This window comes from Pseudorca crassidens, chromosome 11, assembly GCF_039906515.1.
Source record: "Pseudorca crassidens isolate mPseCra1 chromosome 11, mPseCra1.hap1, whole genome shotgun sequence".
NCBI lineage: Eukaryota > Metazoa > Chordata > Mammalia > Artiodactyla > Delphinidae > Pseudorca > Pseudorca crassidens.
The window spans coordinates 37559552-37565551 of NC_090306.1; positions in this window are offsets into that span (position 1 = coordinate 37559552).

The window sequence follows — 6000 nt, forward strand, 5'->3', positions numbered from 1 at the left end:
TTCAAATCCAAGATGGTGGTGACTGTGACTGAGGCTGTGCTGTCATTGGGTGGGGGGGGGGCATCTGTAGGGCCTAGGAAGATGGGAAGAAGCACCCACAGGAGACAGAGGGAGACCCCAAGAGGAGAGGCTGGGAAGGTGGAGTGAAGTCCATGGGGGCAACCTCACTCAATGTCAGAAGCAGGCTGGTGGGGGGAGGGCCACCAGGATTGGTGATAAGAGAGGGGCTCTGAGAGCTAAATATATACACATGGATGTGGGAGACTCCATTCTGGAGGTGCTGGGAGCAGCAGAGAAGGCAGAACTGCATCTACTGCACCTGTGACTGATGCTTTAGGATGTGAAGGGTTTCCTAAACCCCCACTCAGAGGGGGCCTCCAGATAGGCTTCAACATGTGGCAGGAAGGGAAACCACAGGAGGTGCAGGAACAGGACAGTCAGGAATTGGGCTTCTCATTGCACCATCCATGCCTGGTCCAGGGGAGGGAGCAGGGGTGGAGGGATTTGGGGACCAAGCAGACAGGGCAGCCCTGCATCAGTGCTGGGGAAGAAGCAGGGGTCAGCAAGGTGAACAGGGCTGAAGTCAGCAAATGTGAAGAGTGCCTGGAAGGGGTTCTGACAGGGACAAGATGGGGCTGGATAAGCTGTGCTTCCTCGCACAGACAAAGGAGGCACAGAGGTCGCCACTCCAGCAGATTCCAGGACAGGTATTGGGCCTGGGGACTCCTGCATCTTCCCACATCTCTCCAGTTGTGGATTCATGCTGAGGGCTGGAGAGAGAGCTGGTGGAGGAGCAGTCCCTGTGCAGAGTGGGAAAGAACAAGAAGGCTGCATAGCTCCTCAGTCAGAGATGGCCTCATCTCACCCTGCAATGCACTGTTAATGCGCTTGAGTGCTGCTGCCCTCTCCGAGTCTAAGTCTTCAGCAGTGACTCAGAAACCCAGCTCAGAGGGTGATGGAAGTTTCAGAGGACCTCCTCACCTGTGTGGCAGCAGAAAAATCTTGCACTTTTAGGACCTGGAACTTTCAGATGTGGGTGAGCATTCTTCCAGTGTCGTTTTTGCCCTGTTGTTGCATCTGCATCATTTTCAAGCTGGCTCTTCCTCTGGGAAACCACCAGAGCTGCAGAGGGAGACCGAGGGCCCTCCTCACTCACTTCCCTTGAGGACTTCCATCTGGGGAAGCTAGGAGGGGTTTGCGGCAAGACCCCTCCTCTGCACTGGTGGGAAAACTTGGGTGAAGCTGTATGTGCCTGTGATGGCGTTTCCAGTAGGAGCTCATGCAAGAGGGCTGGAATTTCATGTTGGGTATGTCTTCTGAGCTCTTGGCATGGAGGCATCTCTCCAGAGGCCCAGGCCTATGCACGAAGGAAGAGAGGCCTCCCTGGACACCCATGGGCCTAAATGCAGACTGTGAAGCCCTTTGGGGCTCTTTTCCTAAAGTCCTACCTCTTTATGATTGGGGGATCTCCTTTCTGCTTGGCCATTCCACCCCTGTGCTCTCCAAGGGGCCTTCACATGATCATCTCTGTGCAGGAGTCCCAGGCAATCCTGGTTGTTGTGGGCAGCATAGGAGGGACTAGCAAGAGTCACTGCACCACACAGTGACTCTGCCCACTGAAGACATTGAGCTGCAGGACATTGTCCAGGTGTGAGCAGGTAGTACCGCCTTCTTCTGATGGCCATACTTGCAGATTAAGGTAAGGATGCCCAGAAAGGAGTGCAGGGTCTGCAGGATCATGGAATATTGCCTCAGAGATGCTATGACAAAGTGCAGATGTAAAGTCACTGGATACTTGTAGGCTGGCTTGCAAGTGGATCCAGAAGCATGGATAGCTAGGGGACCACACTGGGCCAAGGGAAGTCGGTGAGCACAGGGAACAGGCTGGAGATGGCTAAGTCCTCCTGGCAGGTGCTGGACCCCAGTGCCCAAGGCAAGATTGAGAAGCAGAACCTGTCTAGTTAACTGTCCATCAAGCACTTGGGTAAGGTGAGTCCTTGGATAGAGAGCTGGGTTCCAAGCACTCTCCTTCAGCTGTCAACTCAGCCAAAGGCAAAGTGCCCTCTGTTTGACCTGTTGCTAGGACCATGTAAGGATGGGGGCCGTGAGGAACTCTTGTGTTTTTTCACTTGTTTCTGAAGAAGTTCCTTTCACATCATTTTATATCTAGTTACCTGATGATTAACTCTTTATTTTTTATCTTCATCAGCTTTTGTTTTGCTTTCATATTTGTTTTGCCCTCAATCTTTAAGGATAACTTTCCAGCATATAGTATTTTGGGTTGATAGTTTCTTTTCTTTCAGTATTTTAAAGATGTTATTCCAATCTCTTCTGGCATCTGGTTTCTGATGAGAAATCACAGGTCCTGGAATTGATTTTTTTTTTTTTTTTTTTTTTGTATAATGTGTCATTTTTTTCTCACGGCTTTCAAGATTTTCTTCATCTTTGATTTCTAGCAGATTGACTATGATGTGTTCGTTGAGGGTTTTCTGAGCTTCTTAGATCTGTTTTTCACAAATTTGTGAAGTTTTCAGCCATTTTTCCTTCATTTATTTGCTTCTGCATAAACTTCCTTCCTCCAGGAACTCCAATGGCATAGAAATTAGAACTTTTGATGAGTCCTCCACATCCCTGAGGCCCTGTTAAATTTTGTTGAACTTTTTTCTGTATGTTCTTCAGATTGTACCATTTTTAATGATCTGTTCTTTCCTCTGTTTTATCCATACTGTTGTTGCATCCATCCAGTGAATTTTGATTTTGGATATTAAATGTTAAGTTCTAAAATTCTCATTGCCTTCTTTTTCATAGTTTTTATTTCTCTGCTAAGAACTTGTTTCTTTACATTAATTTCCAAAATATTTGCCCTTATTACACTGAGTATGGTTATAATTGCTGCTCCGCCTGAGAAATTTCTACATATGGGTCAACACAGCCTCATGAAGTTTCTGATTTGTGTACTTTCCCTTCAACATGGGACTTGACAACCAGGGAAGATCCTTCCTGGCTCTGAGGGACAAACTGCTCCATGTAGAAACCCTGAATTGATGCTTTCTTGGAAATATCTTGATCCAAAGAGGGAAATGTGGAAATAATGAAAAAAACCCAGTTAAAATTGAGTTGGGACAGACCTGTAGAGACAGCTCTCACACTTTGCCATGCATCATCAATTACTCCAAACAGGAAGAGACAGCCTACACCCTACTTGTCCAGTAAAAAGAAACCTCTACTATCCAGCTGGGAGAAGAGAACTTCTCTTCACTCCATGACAGATCAGCCAATCAGACACAGTAGAAGCCCAATCACTGAAAAGACTCCATACTATGGACTCACACCTTCCTCCAATGGACTCTGGTTATCACAGCCCTTCCAACTCCTCCCTTTTCCTTATAAAAGCAAGTTCCCCTTCCTTGTTCTTTGGATTTGCCTACAGTCCATCATAGCTTGCTTTTCCTGAATTGTAATTCCTCTGCTACTCCTGAATAAAATCACTTTTGCTGGTAAAATAACTGGCTATTATATTATTAACATTGACAGGATTTATGGAATTATGCCCAAGTAAATGCTTTTAAAAGTTACTTTTGGTGGGGATGGACAGGGGAGACTTAAGTTCTTGTTTTACATCATTCTGGGCTATAAACTTTTTATTAATAAAACATTGTTTAAAATTTTTTTCCTCCTTCCATCTCCCCAGGGCTACCTCGCCTCCCACAAGACTCCGTGGAGCCAAGGAGCACAATTAGAAACAAAGTATTAGGCATGCACTACCTATGCCACAAAACGAATTATGCAAACATGTCTTCCCTCATTTTCCAATAAATTCCATTAATTTCTATTTTGAGATTCTATTTCTACTTATGACAGAAAAATATTCTTAAACACTAGGACTTCTCTTGAATATCAGGTTTAAAAGGCATCTTCTACAATTACCTACCTCTCCAACTGCCCTCCATCCTGAATTCCAGGGCTATAAGAAGGGTAGTTCTGTGTGGACAGTGGTTCTTCCTCACTGCTGGATGGGGTCTGCACTGGCAGGACCCTCGATCATGAGTCCGTGCTACCACTGTATCTTCAATTAATGGAATATTAATTTTAAAAATGTCTTCTTCATTAACACATGGTTCTTCAGGGGCTTCATATGAAAAAAAGTGTTCTTTTCTGTGGACTGCAATGATCTTTAAATTTAATTTACTATTCTAAGTTTGTGGATATTCCCTTTGTAATGTTGTAGCAGTTTTCAAACAAGAAGTACTAAACTGTTTGAAGGATTCTGTTATTTTTCTGTTCTCCCTGATATGATTTATTGCAATGTCCATGCATCCAATTATTTTCCAGGAATTTACTGATCAAGTTTGCTGCCTGAGTTCCGCAGTTCACATCCTGGCATTCAGGCTAGGCATTTGTATTTGTGCAGATGATATAGGGAAAGGGTCCAGGTACAGACAGAGCAGCCAGCCTGCCATTGTTGGTCCTGGCACACCCCCATGCAGAGACCCTCCTGGGCCTAAGGCTGTAACTGCTGCTGCCTCTGCTGCCATCATCACTTGGGGACCTGCTAACCCTGGACTGACCCCATAATGCACCAGATGGCCAGCCCACCTACTCAGCTGCATGCTGCCCAGTGCCTGCTGTTCCTACATGCTTGAGGCCACTGGTATATACCATGTCATCCATGCATTCAACTAGTCTTTACTGGACTTTTCAGGGATTAGTAGCCTGTACAGCACTACACAGGCCAGAGACCCCTGCCTTTTGTTAAAGAGAGATGCCACGGGGGTATGTTTCAGATGCATCCTTGAACCTGGTTCAATAACCTGCGTCAATGACAGTCCATGCCAGTGAGCAGCAGAACGTCCCTGGGGTACAGGAAGCCTGAAGTGCATTTCTGAAATCCTGAAATGTGATCCCATTTGTAGGAGAGCAACATTTTGTTTTCAATCAAAACAATCCTTAGTTTGTATATATATGTATATGTTTTCAAATTGTTCGATAATAGGATTCACAAGCATTGTAATGGTTGACATGTTTTTACATGTGGACTTACATTTTAAAAATCAGTCAAGGAAATGTAAAAAAAGTCTTTTTAGAAGTTATTTTTAAAACAGTGCTTTAAATATAACATGGGCAAGTATTTAAGGACTGTCCTCAGGGATCCTGTGGCATATACAAGGCCCCATGGTAAGCCTGCTATATATGCCTGTAAATAGCAAAAGCCATTTACAGGTAGAGCTGTGGCTTAGTGAGAAATGACCCAGCATGCACACATCTGGGATGTAAAGGACTAGAAATAAAGGTCATTTACTAACTAAAAATAAGTCCCCATAGCTAAAACAAGATAATTCTGAAAATGGATCCATCTAAAAATAAATATATAGAAAAATAATACCTCTAAAATTGCATGACTCTAATATAAATACCAAAAAAACAAAGAAATGCCATGACTGAAATAAACCAGAAGAAACTAAAAATTAATAGTTGTAAGAATACAATCCTGATAAAGATAAGTCAAATAAATAGTTCAGAAAGGAAATGTTTTAAAATATGTAATGGAAAGTGACTCTATTATCCAAATGATTCTGAAAATACACATCCATTTAAAAAATTGTGTCTATAGATTTGGGAAGATGGTGGCAGCTGTTACCTTTTAAGACAAGGCTTACAAGGAGGAGGAATAATCAGGAGTGGAATCAAATTAGAGAAGTACAAATTAGGCCAGGTACAACAGAGGTGATGGGAGAGAGGACCCATAGGAGAGGGTGGGAGAGCATCAGAGCCAGGAAATATCAGGGAACGGGATACCACATTTGTGAGCACATTCCAGAAACATCAGAGAGAAGCTTTGTGAAGTTGGAAAAGCTTTTCTGGATCATACTGCTCACTACAAATTCAAGATCACAAATGTCATATAAAAGACTAACTGAAAACTATTGATGGGAATATACCAATATCAATACGAAGTTACTTACTATGGGGGGGGGGACAAAGAAAAAGTATAGAGTGATG